The 21,888-nt window shown below is 39.5% G+C and overlaps 1 long non-coding RNA gene across 1 annotated transcript; it reads right to left on the minus strand.

Annotated features, from left to right (window-relative positions):
• Positions 1-425: 425 nt before the first annotated feature.
• LOC107034783 (uncharacterized) lies at positions 426-21,888 on the minus strand. Its single transcript, XR_012067503.1, has 3 exons — positions 21,544-21,888; positions 13,759-13,977; positions 426-4,751 (listed from the first exon to the last, which is right to left on the minus strand). It is a non-coding gene; the product is annotated as an uncharacterized lncRNA (long non-coding RNA).

Genomic DNA, 21,888 nt, shown 5'->3' on the forward strand with positions numbered 1-21,888 from the left:
CTCCTTCAGCTGCATTATCACATTCCATTTCTATGCTTTAGGTGCAAATGCTTGTGAATTTAACATATGCAAAAGGAGAAAGCAGCAGAATTCAGTGGGGAAGAGATGAATTGTTAAATAGTGGTGCTAGGGGGGACTTCATTACCTGATTGGAGAAAAGATCAGTTTATTTTCTCCCATGACATTACATATGAATTCCCCGTCAATTTGAGAAATAAATGTAAATTTTATCCAAGTGTGTACTAATTTTTAAATATGTTGTTATGAAATGAAGAAAAAGAATCAAATGATCAAAAGCAACTCCTTTTAAAACTGCAAAGAAAATAAAATATTTATTAAATCTCTGTACTGGAGAAGACTTTCTATGGTTAAGAATGATGAAAGAAATTATAAAGGAAAGGCTGTTGCCGAAAGATTGGTCCCCTTCCCTGACGAGCCAAATAACTCATAGACGGGGGCTTGGAGCTTAGAAAAAAAGAGACAGCTTCATTACTTTGCTGGGCAAAGGGGACTCACAGCAGGCTAGTGCCTTCAAAACTGTGAACCCACCTTGGGGATGGGGCAGGGTGGTTATACAGTCACAGCTCAAACAATAAAACATCGATAACAATCAACAGAATCATTTTCTCATCAGAAGACTTAGACGGGCATCATGATGCCTCCAGGCGACCAATTCTATAGAGGCTAGCTGTTGTCACTTTTTCTTTATCCCGTAAGCACTCAAGGTGTGGTCTTTTTGGTATTTAGCCTACTTTGTAAGGTTACAGTTCTGTGACCTTCTCCCTGGAAATCGACTCAGAGACCAAGCATGATTATAGGTTTCGATTCCTGGAATAAAGTATAAACAGTAAGATCAATAGCTTTAGTTTTAACAATGGGCCTGGAACTGTGAGTAGCAACTGGTCAGTCAGGTCAGCTGACTGTTTTAAGGGCAAACATAATAAGCAATCCGTTAGCCGAAGGGAGGCCATTTTATTAATCCTCCTTCAAGACCAATAACTCAAAAGACAGCATTAACAGAAATAAAAGACAAACAACAAGCTGAGAAATATAGGCAACAAATATGAAAAACATAACAGCAAACTTTTATTGTAGATAGCTAACATTTATTAAGGTCTTTCAAAGTACCAGGCATATTCTAAGAGCTCAACATGGTTTCATTTCATTATCACAGTTAACCCTGAGATAGATCCTAATATTATCTTCAGGTTCTAAAACATTCTTACTGAGGGCAAAATAACAGAAAAAGCATAAAATATAAGTATACAGCCTAACAAATTATAAAGGTTAACCACTATATATAAAAATAGATTAAAAAAACAAGTTTCTTCTGTGTAGCACAGGGAACTAGATTCAATACCTTGTAATTACCTTTAATAAAATAGAATATGAAAATGAATGTATGTATATATGTGTATATATATATATGCATGACTGTACCTATGAGACATTATGCTGTACACCAGAAATGGGCATATTGTAATTGACTATACTTCAATTAAAAATTTTTTTTATTTAGAAATATTTTTTAAAAGAAAAAATTTTTAAGAGAAGGAAGAGAAAAAAATTGTCATAAAAGCAAACTACTACAAAGATCAAGAAAGAGAGCATGGCCAGAACTCCTGAAATCCCTGTGAGCCCCTGTGCAATCACAGCCTCTCTCCTCTTCCCTAAAGGAAACCACTCTCATGATAGTTATAGGTATTACTTTCTTGCTTTTCTTTAGAGCGTTGCCACTCAAATATGAATCCCCAACACTGTTGTTCTGTTTTCAAACGTTATATAAACAGAACTACTGATACCAAATGGAACTTGAGTCTGCTTGCCCTCTGCACAGAAAAGTCAATCTCCTGACACTGGGCTGTGGTGAAGGAAAGTACAGTGTTTATTGCAGGGCACCAGGCAAGGAGACTGGGCAGCTCACGCTCAAAAGACCTAAACTCCCCAGTGGCTTTCAGGGTTTAAAGACATTTCAGGTGAGGGCTGCAGCTCACGGACTTTCTTTTGACTGGTTGGTGGTGAGGTAACAGCATGATGTTTAGGGGAGCTTAATCATTAAACTTCTGGTTCCAACCAGTCTGGGGTCTACATGCTTGTGGTTTGCACATGTAACCAATACTTCCAGAGGAGAAATTCCTAGAAGCAGAGCTGCTGAATGAAGGACTATGTTTCACAGGAGCAGGGGGCGATAGGTGGCCCATTCTATGACCTACTTTGGTAGCACTGGCTCACATTCAGGGTCCTTCCTCATTTCTTCATGTGCCTGTAATGCTCTTTTAACTCAGAGCTACTATAGACTTTAATATGCCATATTTATTCAACTCTAAGAAATCATCAAATTACCTATGTTTTCAAATGATTTAGGGAGTTGCATTTTAACTTTTTTAATGGAACTTTTCAAACACATACAAAGGGATAGAGAATGGTATAGTGAACCCTCGTGTTCCCATCAGCCAGCTTCAAGAATTAACATTTGCATATCTTCATCTGTAATTCCCTATAATTTTTAATGGCATATTTTAAAGCAATTACTAAACATCATATCAAATGGTATTATTCATCTGTATCCTATCCATAGTTACTCTCCTCTTTTCCATTCCAAATATTTTTTTATTGGGGAAAAATTCATATAACAAAATTTACCATTTCAAGTGTATAATTCAGTGGCATTTAGAATACATTCTTTTTATTCTTGTTTGTGCATTTCTCTTTATTCTGAGTCAGTTTTTCCAGAGGTTCATCTACTAGTCTTTTGGACAAATTTACTTTTGGTTTCTCTGACTTTTCTATTTGTTTTCTACTTCAATGATTTCTACTCTTATCTTTATTAGATCCTCCCTTCTACCTTACCTAAATTATATTGGAGATTTGCTGCACATATTTCCAGTCTTTCACTTTAAATATACACACTTTGCCTTTAAATTTGCTTTCTAGTACTGTTTGTGGTGTATTCCACAAGCTTGGCTGAAAATCAGATTTTTCATCATCATTCAGTTCTACATGTTTTCTTATCCACTTCCAGCAGATGCAGGCACTTCGCTGGCTGAAGACCAAGGGCAGAATTTAGCCTCAAGATGGTCACAGGCTTCTGTAAACTTCTGGCTCTACAGTCCCTATCAGCAACCTTGACACTTACTAAATACCACGTCTTGAAGTACTCCACTGAAAAAAGGTTGATCTCACTTGCATTTTGTAGAATGAGACTACATCACCCCCTTCTTTGTTTAGCTACCCTAAATCTTCCTTTTATAAGGACATAACTACCCTTAATAACATGGATGAAGAAGAAGGTAATCAGAAATTTAGTTTCAAGCTGGACATTTTGCTACACTGTACCAAATAAACCAGGTTCTTCACTCTGGCTTTTGGGAGTTAGCACTGACTGAGCTCTTAAAGCAGTGATCTCCTGATTCCAATACTGCATTTTGTATAAAAGCAGCCAGGTAGGTTGCCTACGGAGGGGTTGGGCAGTTGGATAAAGAGAGGAGGGACATGATTTGGGCATTCTTGAAACCCTTGCTCCTTCCCTTACAACTTATGCATGGTAGTGAACTTCACTGTGCTTCAGCTTCCTCCTTGGTAAACTGGAGTCATAACAGGAAGTCCCTCATAGGGTTGTGGTGAGAATGAAATGTGTGCACATCTGGGAAATTTCTAAGAGGGCCTGGTGCATTTTAACTGCCATGCCACAGAATGCCATCATAACTGCATCAAACGCTTCTTTCCAAATTTTCCAAACAGGATTGTAGGTGGATTATCTAAGCCCTCCCTCAGCCTCTTCACAGGGAATTCCATTAAACTCCATAGCCTTAGGTTACTTTGCCCATGCGAAGGCAGAGAGAATAAAAATCCTTTCAGAGCTAACCAAATAATTCTTGTCAGAACAGGAACTGTCTTTGCTTAGGAACACACCTGCGAGAATGCTTTACGCTTGTGTGCTTAGGGAGGTGAGTGAGGCTCTCTGGACTTGGATGAGATGGCCTGGGTCTACAGGAAGATAGCAGCAAAACTTCTCTGTACAAGGATAACTGCAGAAGGAACTCTGGAGGATGGGAGCTGCTAAGCTAAGGAGATGAGGGAACCTAAGGGCCAGGCAGGAGGCTGAATGGAAGAGAAGTTTGAGTGAAACTGCCTTGAGATTTTTTAGTGTAATTTACTGATTGGTTATTTTTTTATTGGTTGGCCTTTTAAAAATCATTTTAACATTGTTTAGTGTAGTATATGCTCAATTAAAATGAAACAGCTTTCAAACACAGAAAGGAACAAAGTAAAAGATAAAGTGAAAGTTACCCCATCTCCCCACAGTCCAGACTGGTATATGTTCTTCCAGATCTGCTTTTACATAAACATATATGTTCCAGTTCTTTTTCTATAAAAGCTGGGTCATAGCAGGCACTTGGCTCTGAGGTTCTCTTTCACGTTGTCTGCTGTGTGAGGATGAATTTCCTCCACTCTCCCGAACCTTCAGCAAGATCCTGCTACCTGCCTTGTGCTGGCAGGTCTTTGGACTAGATCCCTGATTTCTATCACCAGTTTCTCTCAGTGAAAGGAAGAAATTACAGTTTTACCTCCATACATTCACATAGTGATACTGATACAGCCACTGCTTATAATGCCCCTCCTCTGTGCCAGGCAGCCTCCTTGGTGCTTCACTTGAATTCTCTCACGTCATTTCCTCACAACAACCCCGTGGAAGTCAGTTCCATTATTTTGCATGTGGGTTCACAGACAGGACTTAAGAGGCCCAAAAACTAAAAAGAGGAAAAATAAGGAGGAAAATAAACATGTCAGAGGCAGGACTCAGATCTGTAGTGTCTCCTTAAATCTTCACAATGAACTTATGAGAGAGCTGTCACCACAAAGGAGGCAATTAAGGGTTCGGAGTTCACAGAGCAAGATAAAGCCACTGAAATTCTACCAGTCCTCTCCCTTCGTAGGTGTACCTCTTCCTGTCAAACTGACGAAAGCAAGCAAGCAAAGATCTAAAAGAATGGAGAGACATGCAGTGTTCACTGACTGGAAGCCTCAAAATAGTAAAGATGTCAATTCTCTCCACAGTGATCTCTAGGTTTAAAACAATTAGTATCACAATCCCAGCAAGAATTTTCAGATACATACAAGCTTATTCTAAAATTTGTAAGGAAAAGCAAAGTAACTATGATAGCTAAAACAATTTTGAAAATGAAGAATAAACTGGGGAGAATCACTTTATTCATCAGACATATTATACAGCTACAGTAAACTGAGAAAGTGTGTTATTAGAGGAATGAGAGACACGGATCAGTGGAAACCAAATAAAGAACCCAGAAATAGACCAACACAAATATACCCAACTGATTTTTGACAAACGTGTAAAAAATTCAATAGAAGAACAGCTTTTTCAAAAAATGGTGCTTGAACAATTGAAGATCTACAGGTAAAAAAAATGAACTTCAACTTGAACCTCAAACCAGATACAAAAATTAACTGAAAATGAATCATGGTCTTACATATAAAATGTAAAACTATGAAACTTTTAGCAGAAAACATAAGAGAAAAATCTTTGGGACCTCAATCTTGTTGAAATTTCTCAGACTGGACACCAAAAAAAATGACATCCATAAAAGAAAAAAACATTATTAATCGGACTTGACCAAAATTAAAAATTCTTGTGCTGTAAGAAGATGAAAAGACAAGCTACAGACTGGGAGATAATATATGCAAACCACATATCCAACAAAGGATTGGTATCTAGAATGTATAAAGAATTCTCAGATGACCTCAATAGTAAAAAACAAATGATCCAATTAGAGAATGAGCAAAAGACATGAACAGAATCTCACCAAAGAAGATACACAGATGGCAAAGTAACACACAAAAAGATATTCAACATCATTAGCCATTAGGGGAATGAAAATTAAAACCACAGTAAGCTACCCTTATACACCCATTAGAATGGGTAAATATAAAATAGCAATACCAAATGTTGGCAAAGGTGTGGAAAATAGGATGTTTCACACAATGTTGCTGGGAATGTAAAACAATAAGGCTCTGGAAATCATTCTGGTAGTTTCTTATAAAACAAAACAGGCATTTATCATATGACCCTACAAGTACACTTTCGGGCATTTATCCCAGAGAAATGAAAACGTGTTCACACAACAACCTGTACATGAATATTCACAGCAGCTTAATTCATAATGGCAAAGCAGGAAATAATCCAAATGTCCTTCAATTAGTGATTGAATAAACAAATTCTGGTACATCCATCCAGTTGAACACTACTCAGCAATAAATAGGAACAAACTATTGATATACACAGCAGCTAGGCTAGACCTCAAAGGCATTTCATTTAGTAAAAAAAAAAGTCAATCCCAAAAGGTTACATATTATAGGATTCTATTTATATAACATTCTTAAAATGTCAAAACTAGAGAGACTAGGAAGAGATTAATCATTGCCAGGGTATAAGGACAGAATGAAGCAAGGGGCTGAAAACATAAAGGGGTACCACAAGGGAGAGCACTTTTGAGATAAATGAACAGTTTTATATCTTGACGGTGGTGGTGGTGGTTACACAAATCCATACATGGGATAACACTGTATAGAGCTACACACATGAAAATGTATGCATGTAAAAAGTGATGACAACTGAATAAGCTCTGTAGTCTAGTTAACAATATTATACCAATACCAATTTCCTGGACTTGATATTTTCCTACAATTATGTAAGATACCACCATTGGAGTAAGCCTGGTGACAGGCAAGTGGGCCACTAAGCAGCACTTTCGCAACACCCTGTGAGACCAAAAAGGATTTTTTTTCAAAAAGCTACTGTGGGATTCCAGAGTTTCAAAAAGTAGCCTTGGTGAATTTAGTTACGAGAATCACTCTGTGTTAGTTTCTTTTCATGCATAGCTGGAGTCGTTTAAAAATTCCTCCTCCTTTTGGCAAGTTTCACAAACATGTGCTCAAAGGACTAGTGCTAGCACTAGTGCTTCTTTTTACATCTGACAGCTTTCTTACAATATAGCTTAAAATAAAATTACATGTGCATAGTAAAAACATATTACTACTATTTCTTTGACCCTAAAGAGCTTCTGCTTATGTAGGTTACAGATCTATCAATATTTACTATATTCAAAATCAGAACTGAAAATACCTAAAAAATTAATTCATTAAAAATAACAATAAACCCATTACATGTTAACATAAAGAACATATTTTATTAAAATAAAATAACTATATTTTCAAAACAAAAAAATTTTTTTAATGTTTTCTATTTTTGAAAATCTCTTTCATGTCTGCTTTCATAAAAGACAGCTAGATTCTTATATTTGTTTCAGCACTGTGATATAGTTCTAGTTATTTTGGTTGAAGTATATAAAGAAAATCCAACCTTATGGAGGTATGTAGTGGGAAAAAGGAGGATTTCCCAGACACTTTGAACTCAGGTGTCAGGCGCCCCCAAGGTCCCCAGACCACACTTGGAGAACCAACATACTGGAGAAACATACTTAATATTTACAAAGGAAATGTTCGGATGACTGAAATTTGTATTAAAATACTCCACAACACACACACACACACACACACACGTCAATTCTCACTATATATGGTAGTTATGTTCAATAAAGTTATCTCAAGCACTGAATTAGCAAATGTGGAGTCATTGCTTCTAATGGATATACAGGGTGAGGTTCCTGCAAGTCCTGGTCACTGTCTCATCAACCAATCAACATATAACTTGTTTCACTTGTATTTCTGTTTAAAGACATCTTATTTTATATTACTTAAAATAATTATATGCAATATTTCTTTATAATAAAACACTAGTGAGAAGGGTCTAACATTTTCCTGACCCTGGGTAACATGACTAAATTTCCTTGGCTCGCAGCCTCACAACAATGTTGTCTACCAGGCTTTATAAAATTTGGTTGTCATCCTATGAATCCACAAATTTAGCTACTTTTCCATCTTTCCCATAGCTTCATCACACACAACAGATGTTACAGATGTTAGTTTAGCGATTTCTGGAGTGGTGTCACCTATAGATCAGTAAGTTTCCTCTTCCCTTTGCTAGATGCACCCTATTGTTAAATTAATAAATTGAACTCACAGCCAGTATCACTGTAACTCGTACCTGAATGAAGCTTATCTAATGCATGCATTTTCTCTGTAAGACACATCACAGCCTTTTTGCTTTGTCAGCTTCTGAACTCTGTTCACTCCCTTACATTCATTAAGGGATATGGCATCTCAATTAATTTCTTTCCTAAGCCTGTTTTTCCATTATCTTAAGTGATTTCAAGGTTCACATTTTTACTCATACAACATCCAGGCCTCTCATTCCCTTGATCATCTTGTCTCCAATGACCTTCCTCCATGGTCATACCCTGAACTTTGTGGTCACCTAGAATTCTTTATCCTTGAAACAATGCATTTTAGTCTATTTCTGTCTCTCCAGCTCATTCTCACTCCTATTCCCATTGCACTTACTCTTCAACCTTATAAAGACCTCCTCGATCCCTCCATTTTTCTCCAAGCATGGCTTCCCACTTCCTTGCTTATTTATTCTACATCTTATAATCAATCACTTCAACCTCTCTGACCAATATTCTCATCAAACTTTGCCCTGAAGACATCAGCTTTGAATCCATGCAAGGACTTTTTTTCTATCTTATGTCATGGCTTCTAAGAGCTGATAAAAAATATCACAGGTATAATAATCAGTGCAATCTCATTTTCTTGTGGCTTTCAATCTAATACTGCCTGGAAATCCTCCCACAAAACTTTAGTTACTTTCTGCTCTTATTTCTCATAACAGCTTTTCCAAATCTTTATCACAATCTTCAAGCCTGACACCTATCCCTGTTTCCGACATTCTCAGTAGACAGAATAAGCTCTTAGTCAACAGAGGAAAAACAGAAATAAGGATGTGAATTCTAGTCACTTTTCGGTCTGGGTTAAGTGAGTAAGCCAGAGACAGTACCTCAATTAACCAGTTCTTGGGAGATCCATTACTGTCCAGCTAACTTCCATATATTCTCTCAGGCTTAGTTGATCGGAAAACTTTTTAAAGATCCATAGGAAGGCAGACATCTCCTAGTTTAGAGGCTAAAGTGCCCCACTACCCTTACAGCCAAGATCAGTTCTTTCCCTGGAGTTTTGGATCTCATCCTTTCCCTTCTCAGAAACCTCATGTACCAGCCATTGCCTCTCTCTTCCACATTTTCAATCCTCTTTCTCCTAGCTCCTTCCCCATCAGCATGTGAACATTCTGAAGTCTCCACCATCTTTTAAAAAATCCTCCCACAATCTTGTGAGACCTTCTAGCTGCCATCTTCCAAGCTTATCAGAAGTACAACACGCATATACAATCTCTATTACCTCAATGCTCAATGTTCCAGTTATACATTGCTGTGCAATAAACCACCCACAAAACCTGGGGCTGAAATCAATAATCATTTTATTATACTCATGATTGGGTGGGTGAGAAATTTGGGCAAGGCTTACTGGACAATTCTTCTGCCCCACATGACATCTACTGGAGTCACTCAGTGGTATCCAGTTGGTAGCGAGGTTGATCTGGTAGATCCAACATGGTTTCCTTCACGTCTGGCGCCTGGGAGGGGTATCTGGAATGCTGGGTGCAGCTGGGCTTCTCTCTCTCTCCATGTCATCTCACCATCTCTCCACGTAGTCTCTCTAGCAGGGAGGTCAGACTCCGTACATGATTGCTCAGGGCTCCAAAAGACCAAGGCAAAAGCTGCACAGCTTCTCATGACCTACCCTTGTAAGTCAGGCAGCATCACTTTCCTGCATTCTATCAGTCAAACCTACTTACAGAGCCTACCAGATTCAAGACTAAGGGACTATACAGAAGTATGATTACTGGGAGGAACGGTTAACAGGAAACACGTGTTAAAGTCTACCACCCCTGTACACTCCCCAAACTGTACTTTGGCAACACTCTGCCACTCCACTGAAACTGCAATCTGAGGCAAAGACCTCTTAGTTGTTAAATCCAATGCATGCTTCTTAGTACTTGCTTTGTTTGCTTTTTCTGCTGAACTGGACCCTACTGACCACCAACCCCTTCGTGAAATTCTCATCCCTTGTCTTTTGTATACCACATTTCCTTGTCTGCCTTTGAATTTTCTGGCTGTTTCTCAGTTTTCTAAAGGGACTCATTCCTTATGCTCTCCCCTTTAACTACTGGGCTTTGTCATCAATTCTTCTCTCACCCTGAAGATGCTATCTGGCTATATCATCTATACCCATGGCCTCATCTATCACTTACCCACTGGAGATTCCCCAATATATATCTCCATCCGATATCTCTCTCTAGTCCTCCAGACTCATATGTATTCTGACTCATATGTATTCTCACAGGTACCTCAAACATGGTCAAAGATGAATTCATCTTTCCCCTTAAACGTGCTCTCTTTCTTATATTCTCTATTTTGTACTGACCATCCTTCCAGATGCCCAAGGCAGAAACCTGGAAGTCATCCTTAACTCTACCCTCTAATTCTCCCTCATATACTTTGTCACCAATCCATGACCATTCAACCTGCTAAAAAGCTTTTCAATTTATCCACTCTTCTCCATCCCAGATAGTAGATCTGGCAGAGGACTGGGTAAAGGTTTTGGCCTCTCATTCTGATCTATAAATTGTATAGAAGTTACATTTACTATAATAAACTCTGATAATTTTTTTAAAGCAGAGGTGGCCAGGACATACCAGGATAGGGAATATTTAGAGTGAATCTCCTCATGGGAAGAGGCACTCAGGTTGGTAGCAGTGAGATTCGGCCTGTCCAGAGTGATGGTATTTCAGCTCATGAGAAAGCCAACGTTGGGGCTTATTAAGCTTCTTATATCTCCAAACCCGTCATCCTGAAACTTTATCACATTTAATATGGTTATAAAACTGCCTTTATCAAGCCACATCACTGAGAGGGAACATCTGGATAGAATCTCGGTATAATTTCTTACTACCCCACTAGAACATTCTTGCTACAGTGGCCATAGGTTATATAACAGTGATCAGGCAGGTTCTGGCTTCTGGGAAATGACTGAGTAGCTTCTATCCAGCCCACCTTCCCTTTAGATATAACAACGATATACTCCAGACAAACCCTTAAAAAACAACTACCTGAAAGTATTGACAAACAACCTGAAGCAGGCAGAAACTGGAAGAGAACGTACACTTAAAAGATAGGATTAGAACTAGGTGAGATTTCCTATTTTTAAGGCTTTTAGCCACAGAGCAGGCCTCAGTCAGTGACCTGACAGATGAGTAAAACAGTCTTTACCAGAAGACACAATTCAGGGTTTCATCAGCTGGAACCTGTGGAGGAACCTTCTTCCCTTCCTCCTACCCAGCATTTTCTGCTTAGAGCATGGATGTGATGGTTGGAGCTCTACCTTGTACTATGGGGACAAGTGTCATCCTGTGACGATGATAGGCCATTCAACCCTTCAGGGTTTAACATGAAAGTGAAATGAATTTCTTTCCTGTTTAATCCACTGTTATTTTGGATGGCTGAGAGCTCACAGCTGAACTGAATCCTAACAGATCTGATCAAGGCAAAACAATCTAGAGTTTAAGAGCGGCATACAGTGAAACAGGTTAGAGTGGGCTAGAAACAACCACCTGGACTCGGATCTAGGCTGTGTCATTTACCAGCTCTGCGATCCTCAGCAGATTGCTTTTTCTCTCTGTACCTCAGTTTCCTCAGGCATAAAATGTGGGTAATGTTACCTACCCACAGATTGGTTGTGAGAACTGCGTGAGATAATTCACATAAGCACTGAGAACAGTGCCTGGCACATGATAAGTGCTCAGTGTTAGCTGTTTTCAATGCCTGCCCATTTTATCTACTAAACATTCTGTAAGATAGTCTGTACCTTGACAGCCCAAGTGCCACTTTATTCCACTCCAAGAAGTCCTGTCTTCAGCCTCATTCCTTCACAGCAACCTCCATGCTGCCTCAGGCTGACCTTTCTAGAGCACCCCGATCTGACCAGGTCACTCCTGCTTGAAACCTCTTGATGACTCCCCATTATCTACAGAATGAAGTCTTAACACCAAGGCCCTTTTGGATGAGGGCCCAACTGGCCTTTCTAGGCTCACCTCCTGCCACTTATCCACCACCAACCACACCCTGGCCGCAGCACTGAACTATTTTCTACCATCCCCTCCTTACCTGCCTCAAGAATGCCAACCACTGGCTTGCCCTCCCTCCTGAACTCTTTCCTCCCTCGGTTTCTGTGGCACCACACTCTCCTGGTTTTCTTCCAATCTCCTGGCTGTTCCTTTTCCATCTTTCTCATGGGCTTCTCATTCTCCACCCCCTTGGTAAGTGTCGGGGTTCCCTCCTTAGTCCACTCCCAGTCTCACTGCATGTCTTCTTCTTGAGTGATGGCATCCCCTGCCAGACTTTCAAGCTCCACCAACATGCTGTGATTCCCTGATCTTCACTCCTGACCTCCCTGCCTGGGCACTGGTCTCACACATCCTAATGGGGAGTGTCTCCTGAAGATCACATAGACACAACCTTAACATGTCCCTAAACGGGATTCATCTTCTACTCCAAACTCGCTTCTCTTCTTTACTCTGAATCAATTGGTGGCACCACCATCACGGAAAGCAGAAACCTGTAACTCTCCATTTTCTTTTATTCTCTACAACTAAGAAGTTACCAAGACTGCCAAATTCACATCCTCAGTAACTCTCCAGTCCATCTCCTTTCCACACTCATTGCCATTGCGTTAGTTTGGCTCTCACCCTCTTTAGCATGAACTCCACAATAGTCCCTTCTCTGCCTCCAGCCTGTCAAGCCTCCCATCCAAATGATGACATGTACCACCTCCCTACTGCGATAAACTTATCATGCTACTGCCCTGCTGGAAACTCTTCACTGGTTCCCAAGGCCCAGTCAGACAAAATGATTCCTTTCTCCATAGCTGTTAAATACCTACTATGTACCAGGGGCTAGGCTAAGTATTAGGAATGCAATGTTGGCCATGAACTGGCCCCTGCCTTTTAAGGATTTGCCACCTATCTGGGAAGTCAGATGCATAACCACATACTAATAACATAATGTATTAAGTCCTGTGATAGATATATTCACATAGCATTACAGGAGCATACAATGCAGTTTCTTGAAGCAGAGACTTGGGTCTTCCTAATCTTTGTTTCCCCAACATCTGGTACCAGGTCTGATTCAACAGAGAATCATTTTTGAATACTGAACAGATGAACTTCTCTGATCCTCAGTTTTCCTCTATGTAAAATGGCCTACAGCTCAGGTATCAAATGAATTCAATCTACAGTCTTTGTTTGAATCCTAATTTGAATTAACCAAATGCAATTAAAAAACTGAGACAACCAGGTAAATTTGAACTCTATGTGTATATTTGATAATGTTAGGGTATTGTTGTTGGTTGGGGTTTTTAATGTTATAATGGTACTATGGTGTGTTAAAAGTCCTCATCTTTTAGAAGTATATAAGAAAGTACAGAAAAATGAAATTATAAAATGAAAAATCATCTGGGATTTGCCTGAAAATAATCCAGTGGTGTTAGGTGAGGAGTATAGCTGAAACAAGACTGGCCACACATGTTAATAATTGCTGAAGCAAGACGATGGATAAAATAAATGACAAAATTAATCTTAGCATTCTGTGGCAATTCAATGACGTGATTATATAAAATTTCTGATATAGTGCCTGCTGTCTCAAAAAATGTTAGTTTTACTTCTCCACTCACCCTTGTAATTCCATCCAGGGCAGAGCAAGAGAAATAGATCAGTAATGTGGGAGTTAGAAGCCCAGTGTTTGAAGAACTGGAAACTCAGCATCGTTTCTCTCCTCTGCTTGGTAAAGACCGAGCGGCTAGAGTGCCAGATGGTTCCCAAGCAGCCTTGAGTAGGAATGGCAGTGCTCCAAGACCAGCAGAACAAAGGGAAAGAAATCACAGCTTCAATTTCTGTGGAGAGGAGAGAAAACTGTGTCAGACATAAACATGAACCCTTGGCTGGAAAGGGCTCATCATTGCCTCTGCTGTTTGACTCCCTGTGCGGTACTGCCACCTGGTGGCTCTCTAGCATTGCTTTTCCTCCTAGTTCCAGGATGCAGTTTGTTCTCATAGTTCCTGACTGCACTGTGAAAATTCTGGAAGGGAACAGTGCCTCTCAACCAAACGTTCCCTGAACTGCTCAGAGTTGAGCATAGCATAGCATAGCATAGCATAGCATAGCATAGCATATCCTCCATGTCCTGCAAAGGGCCTTGTACTCAGGCTCTCTTGTAGCATCTCTCACTTTATTAGGATTGTTTACCAGTGAGCATTCATTCATTCACCTAACAAACTTATTAGGCATAGGAGACAAAGTGGCGAAAAAAATTGAGCATATAAACAGAAAATTAAACATGTAAACAGAGAATTAAAATAGTCACTTCCCCACCCACTATGAAAGTAGTTTGTTGAGCACTTAATATATGTCACGAACTTGTCTAAGTCTTTTATATATACCTGTATTAACTTATTTAACTCTTACAATAATTCTATGTGATAGATATTATTATCCTGCAGAAGTGCAGAAAGGTTAGTTTAGGTAAATTGCCCAAGGTCACAGAGCTAGGGAATATCAGGGCTCAGATTCAGCCTCTCTTGGGTCCAGAGCCCATGCTCTAGTTAAAAAAAAATACTACTGAACCCCCCACTAACTCCAATGCCTGTTTTATGATGGAATAAATAAAAACTGTGGACCTCTGAAACCCAAGGAGAAAGAAAAACTCAGGTAGTAGAATCTCCTAGCAGGAGGTTAAGCTGATCCAGAACTTGGCTCCACCCCTCTGAATCTCACCTAGGTCTGGAGGATTCTCTCTGTGGGATCCCTGCCTCATTGCAGCCCTGCACCCTCTGCCCCCAAAGTGAGTACTCTCCCTTTAATGTTCTGTCTCAAACATAAACAAAAAACACTCCATATGATTCTTCCTAACATGATGCTAGCATTTTCAAGAAGATGTTACCAAAATCTAAAGGTGAACTGAACAGAAATAAACAAAGCAACTGCAGGAAGCATTCAAAAACAATTTCAATTCTGATCATACCTACACGGTTTCTAGCTTTGTACACTTGGTATCTGGATTCATGGCTGGACTCATAGATTAAAAATATGGCTGCCTTAGGGATGTAATGTACAACATGATAAATATACTTAACACTGCTGTATGTTATATACCAAAGTCATTAAGAGAGTAAATCCTAAAAGTTCTCATCACAAATAAAAGAATCTTTTTCCATTTCTTGTTCTGTCCCTATATGAGATAATGCATATTCACTAAACTTATTGTGATAATCACTTCATGATGTCTGTAAATCAAATCACTGTACTGTACACCTTAAAGTTATACAGTGCTGTACATCAATTATATCTCAAGAAAACCGGCAGAAAAAATATATGGCTGCGTTTTGGTGTGCACTCACTCTGTACAAGGCATTGTAATTTGAACTATTTGTTTTAATTGACGTATAGTCAGCTACAATGTGTCAGTTTCTGGTGTACATCACAATGTCCCAGTCATGCACATACATATATTCTTTTTCATATTATTTTTCACTAAAGGTTATTACAAGATATTGAATATAGTTCCCTGTGCTATACAGAAGAATTTTTAAAATCTATTTTTATATACAATTGCTAACATTTGCAAATCTCAACCTCCTAAATTTATCCCTTCCCACTCCCTTTCCTCCGGTAACCATAAGATTGTTCACTATGTCTGCGAATCTGTTTCTGTTTTGTAGATGAGTTCATTAGCGTCCTCTTTTTTCCTTCTTTTTTTTTTAGATTCCACATATGAGTGGTATACGGTATTTTTCTTTCTCTTTCTGGCTTACTTCACTTAGAATGACAATCTCTAGGTCCTGTATTTTGCACTATTGATGAACTATCCCATTTAATTTCTCACCAAACCTGTGAGGCAGGAAAGTATTACCATTTCACAGATTAAGATAATACAGCCAGAGAGGTTAAGAAAATTGCCCAGAATCATAGAGCTAAAAAGCATATAAGCAGAAAACCTGGGGTTGGAATTTAAGCAATCTGACATCAGAACCTGAGTTCTTAACCACTATGATATACTGCCTCCTCCCTTATTATTATTTTTTTATCATTGCCTAGTATCTGGCTTTCTCCCAAGGATTTATTCTTTCTTTTTAAAAATTTATTGAAGTATAGTTGATTTACAACGTTTCAGGTGTACAGCAAAGTGATTCAGTTACACAAATATATATTCTTTTTCAGATTCTTTTCCATTATAGATTATTACAAGATACTGAATATAGTTCCCTGTGCTATACAGTAGGTTCTTGTTTATCTATTTTCTATAAAGTAGTGTGTATCTGTTAATCCCATAATTTATCCCCCCTTTCCCCTTTGGCAACTATAAGTTTGTTTTCTATGTTGGTGAGTCTATTTATGTTTGGTAAATAAGTTCATTTGTACCATTCTTTTAGATTCCACATATAAGTAATATCATATATTTGTCTTTCTCTGACTTATTTCACTTAATATAATCTCTATCTAGATCTACCCATGTTACTGCAAATGGCATTCGTTCTTTTTTATGGCTGAGTAAGTCCACTGTATATACATATTTATACCACATCTTCTTTATCCACTCATCTGTCAGTGGACATTTAGGTTGCTTGCATGTCTTGGCTATTGTAAATAGTGCTGCTATGAACACTGGAGTGCATGTATCTTTTTGAATTAGAGTTTTATCCAGATATATGCCCAGGAGTGGGATTTCTAGATCATCTGTAACTCTATTTTTAGTTTTTTAAGGAATCTCCATTCTGTTCTCCACAGTGGCTGCACCAATTTACATTCCCATCAACAGTGTAGGAGGGTTCCCAGGGATTTATTCTTACAGTGGCTCAGTGAGGGGAATTAATTATAGTAATCTCAGTTGGTTCCATTAAATTTAACTGCTTTCCTACTTATCACCCATTTTCTTCAAGTAACCAACATGCACCCATTCTCGTAAAACCAGATCAAATCCCATGCCTCCTGCAGGAAGCCTTCCTTGATCTCTCCAGTCCACTATTCATTGATTCATTCAACAAATGTTTGTTTCCCTCTTTTTAATATCATTCTCTTCCAAATTCTTTCTAAAGAAAAGGTCCAAGTCCAATAAACTTTCTGGGAAATATAGTAAACAGTAAAGGGGAACTGGTGGCCCATCCCTGGAGAAGTTTGGCTCAAACACATCTCAAGGTTTTCAGGTATTTGTAAGCATAGAAGGAAACAGCCTACTAGAAGAAAAAACAACATTATCTCACTGGCTGTCCATAGTTCTCACCCACTGGCCTACTCATGATCACAGCCCAGCCTCAGCTCAGGACAGTCTTTTAAGTCCTGAAGACACAGGAAGAGGCCGTCTTCAGCATTTTCACTGTTAGTCCAAATCCTGCCCACTGCTAAGATGCTCTGATCCAAATATCCATACACCAAAATTGTTATTTCATATGGAAATCTAACTGTACCCTAAACAGAATAAAATATGTGAGTAGGGGCTTTTGGAATGGTATAGTAAGAACCTAGGAAAATCCACTCCTTCAAAACAACGAGAACACTGGCAAAAGGTGTTAAAAATCAATGTTTTCAGAACTTTGGAAATGATCTAAAAGCTTGCAGACAGTCCAAGAAGCATTTATTCAAGAAAACCACTGAATCTTGCTAAGAACACTGATCTTTGGGGACTTTTAACTTTCCTATTCCCATCACCCTCTCTCCTGCTCAATGGTATCCTTGAAAAATGGTAGCCTTGAAAACCAGCAGCCTTGTACCCACAGTAAATGATGAAAACCAGCTGCTTAACAGTCACGAGAAAGGGCAGAGCAGCTTGGAGCTCCTCAAAAACTCCCATCCCTAGAGCACTGCCACTATTTGATCTGTCTGTCAGCTCCCTGAAAAAAATCCCTTGGCATGGCCTGGAGTTATTTGACACAACTCAAAAGGAAAAATGAGATAATGGGAAAAGCCCTATCTACAGGGTATTTACCAAACACAATTAGTGGCAAGTGTTTAACATCACAGCTGTCTAGGCCACAATACCTGTTAGGGAAAACAAGAGACTGGCCAAAAAGCTTTAAGGAAGATCTGGGGAATGAGATGTCCAAAAAGGTCTTTGAAAAGCTACGATACACTTCTGAGGATCTAAAAGTAGACACATGTGGAAGGCTGTAATACATGGAATAACGTGACAAGGTGCTCATCTCTCACCACTGGCTAACCTTGAAAGTCTGTAAAAACAGGAAGTGAAGGCTAAGGCAGAATTGTGAACTGCTTACCAGAGCACTGACAGTGTACCACAATACACACAGAGCCCCTATGCAAAAGGTGGGAGGGTTATTGGTTCAAGACATTTTAGGAAACCTCTGACCAATTATCAGCTGACAACTAAGCTACAAGCTTAGTGATGTAACTGGGCAAGACTTCAGTGGCTACACGCAATAGGAAACACACACTTTACAGAATTAGTCCAGGGAAGACAATAAACAAATAGCAATAATAAAAACAGCAACAAACCCTGGCAGTGTGAATGTGATTTCGAGTTTCCACATTATTGAAAATGTCCACTTTAAAACAACGAATTATGAGACACACAAAAAAGAGAAAAAGAAAGAATGGCCCAAACACAGGAAAACCAGTCAGTATTGATTTTTTGACAGTCAAAACTGTCCCTGTAGAAGCTGAGACATTAGACTTACTAGACAAAGGCTTCAAATAACCTATTATAAATATGCTCAAAGAACTAATTAAAGCAAACCATGTGTAAAGATTTAAAGTATGAGAAGGATGCTTCACCAAATAGAGAATATCAATAAAGAGACAGAAATTATTTAAAAGAACCAAACAAAAATTATGGAGTTGAAAAATACATCAAACATTTACTAGAGGGGCTCAACAGCAGATTTGAGTTGGCAGAAACTTGTGCAGGGTCATCAAGGCCTACAGGGTGTGGAGCCCAGATTGCAACACAGGCAGTCTTGCTCCAGAGTCTGCACTCTCCATCTGGGCATGCTCCCTTAACTCCTCGGATGGAGAGGTTCTTATAAGTCATGTGATTTAGGACTACACTGAGGCCAAAGTGGGTTTTCTGTTCTCAGTCCCTCCACCCCAGAGTTGAAATCTTAGAAACTGTACCTTCAGGCACCACAGACAAGGAGACACTTTTCCTATATACATTTGTTCAAGTCACTTTGGCCCTGGGGGTGGGAATCAGGAGAAGAAACATTAGAATAAAGTCAAGGAAAAGGTATCTTTTTCATAACACAATAAGCAAAGGCAAAGAGACAAAAGACTACTATGCCAAAGGGGGGAGAATTCAGGTAGGGGGAGGGAGGCAGGGGATTTCCTTAGTGAGTTTTGAGGTCGGAGTTACCAGGATGATGACCACAGGTCAGTGAGTACAGGGGCTAAAGGGTATGTGGCTTTATCCATCTCATTTCTTGTTTTCAGTCACACCTATGGCTTCCATTACCTGGGGTCAGCTTCACCGAGAGAGCAGGAACTCTTGGGCAACCCTAGACCCCAGCCACATTGTCCCGTTGTTAGGCCCACAGCAAGGCCAATAAAAGGCAGAAATTAGTAATGAGCTCTGCTTTTTTTCCTTTGTATTTTAAAGAAATACTAACTTTCCCAAGAAGGTTTTTACATAAAATGAAGATATTTTTGTGCCCAGCACATCACATTTTTCTTTTATCAGAACACTAAACAAGAGTTCAGTGGGAGCTGCCTCACAGTCCTCAGAATTGCTACCAGGGAGAGACAAGTGGTATAAGAGAGCAGTGGAAAAACACAAGCACAGAAAAAGCTGGGGGGTTCTGGCTTTGTGTTTCTCCTTTCATGCATCAATATAATGCATGAGATAAGAACCTGTGATAAGTAAACAATACCACACTCCCTAAGGTCCCTGTCATTATCATCCTTGTACACGAAAACCTATTTACAACAGGGAAAGATGATGCAGAGGAGAACAGGCGATCTAGGTTTCCAAACAAGTGGCACTGACTTTGGGCCTTGAGTGTTGCAAAAGATTGGGGTATGTGTGAATGGACAGAAATACTTTTCAAGGAAGAATGTATAGAGGGAATAAGCAGAATCAGCAGTAGAAGGATGATCAAGGTTCCTATGGGGGAGTTCAGTGTGGCTGGAACACATTCGAAAGATCCAAACACCCAATTCACGTGAATTTTTACAATGAAACAAGAGACTGAGACATTCTGTACTTGGCCCATGACCAGAAGGTCAGCTGGTCGTTGTACTCAACATTTATAACCACTGTCTTTGAGTACTCACCAATTACAGAATTCCAACAATAGTCCTAGGACTTCTATTCTAACCTTGAGGTAGAATGAGTTACTCAGCAAGAACTACCCATGTGTGTAAAATATAGACACATATGGAGGCTTTAAAAGTGAACCAAATTCTGCCAGATTAAAAAAATAAAATTTCTATACATGTCATTGGAAATAATACTATGTTTTCCTCCAACTTCATACAATGAGAGGAGAGCAAACGTCCCTTACCTTCTGGTTACTAAGTACAGTTACCAAGGAAGATTAAAGAGCTAGCAGTCTTCACAGTTTCAACACTAACACCATCAAAGTGTTTTATGTAAACACCTCAAATAAGGTATACTGAGGCAAGCCTTCATATAACCACAGCAAAATAGAAGTTATTTTTTAAATAAATAATTCAAGATAACTGACTGAAAAATGATTAGTGGAATTTTCTCAAAGGATTGTTACTATAGGCAACTATAATAGTAAATCTTGTTATTCATTGATTAGTTTGCCGGTGTTAATTAATATTACTACTTGTTTCCTTAGAGAAAATTCCCACATACTTCGGCTAGTTTTAGCAAGATGTTCAGTTAAGAAAACAATCAAATGTCCATCAAAAGGTGAATGGACCTGTTGTGGTATACTCATTAAATGGACTATTAATCAGCAATAAAAAGAAAAGAACTATTCATACTACAACAATACAGATAGATTGAAACCCCACTCTGGGGTTTCTGGGATCAAAGAGCCCAGCAGCAGCAGCAGCAGCAAAACTAAATGCTATGTCATTAGTCTGTTTTTTCTTCTAATAACTACTTGCCTTCCTTGCTCCTTTAATTCCATTCCTTTTATGTTAACCAAAATTTCTACCTCTGTTTCGGTTACCATTGCTTTGTGATAAACCAACCAAAAGTCAGTAGTGCAAAACAGTCTAGTAAGTGTCGAGGATAACGGTTAATTCCTTTCCTCATACAGAGCTTCTAGTGCAGTACCCAGCCAGCCCATCAAAAGCAGAATCTGAAACCAAGGGCCCAATAAAATCACTCCAATAAAATCATCCCGTATAGGTAGGATTGTACGTTCTGGTGCCTAGCTGACAACACGTTTTCACCCTGCTGACTTTACTCTCCACTCATGTGTTCCCAACCTCTCCCACGCCCAAACACTACCCAGAAGAGTCATACATCTCAGTACCTTCACGACATGATTACACACCCACTTGCGACATTGACGTCATCAATTCTCGCCGACCGGTCCGTCTGTCTGTCAGTTTCCCCTAGTTCTTACCCCCTCTCACTTCCGTTCCCCTGTTCCTGCGCAGCTGGAGGCAGGACGTGCCTACGCCTTCAGCTCAAAACAAGTGCTACAAACCTCCGCCTCATCCTCTCTCTCCGCCGTGGACCGCGGCCGATGGCCCCTGTCTTGCGGCCTCGGAGAGCAGCTGCGGCGGCACTGGCTAGACCCCAACCCGCCTCTGGCCCCCATTTAGGGTCGGTAATAATAGAGACGCGCACTGGATATATCCCAGGCGCCCATGGG

Source organism: Vicugna pacos, chromosome X, assembly GCF_048564905.1.
Source record: "Vicugna pacos chromosome X, VicPac4, whole genome shotgun sequence".
Lineage (NCBI taxonomy): Eukaryota > Metazoa > Chordata > Mammalia > Artiodactyla > Camelidae > Vicugna > Vicugna pacos.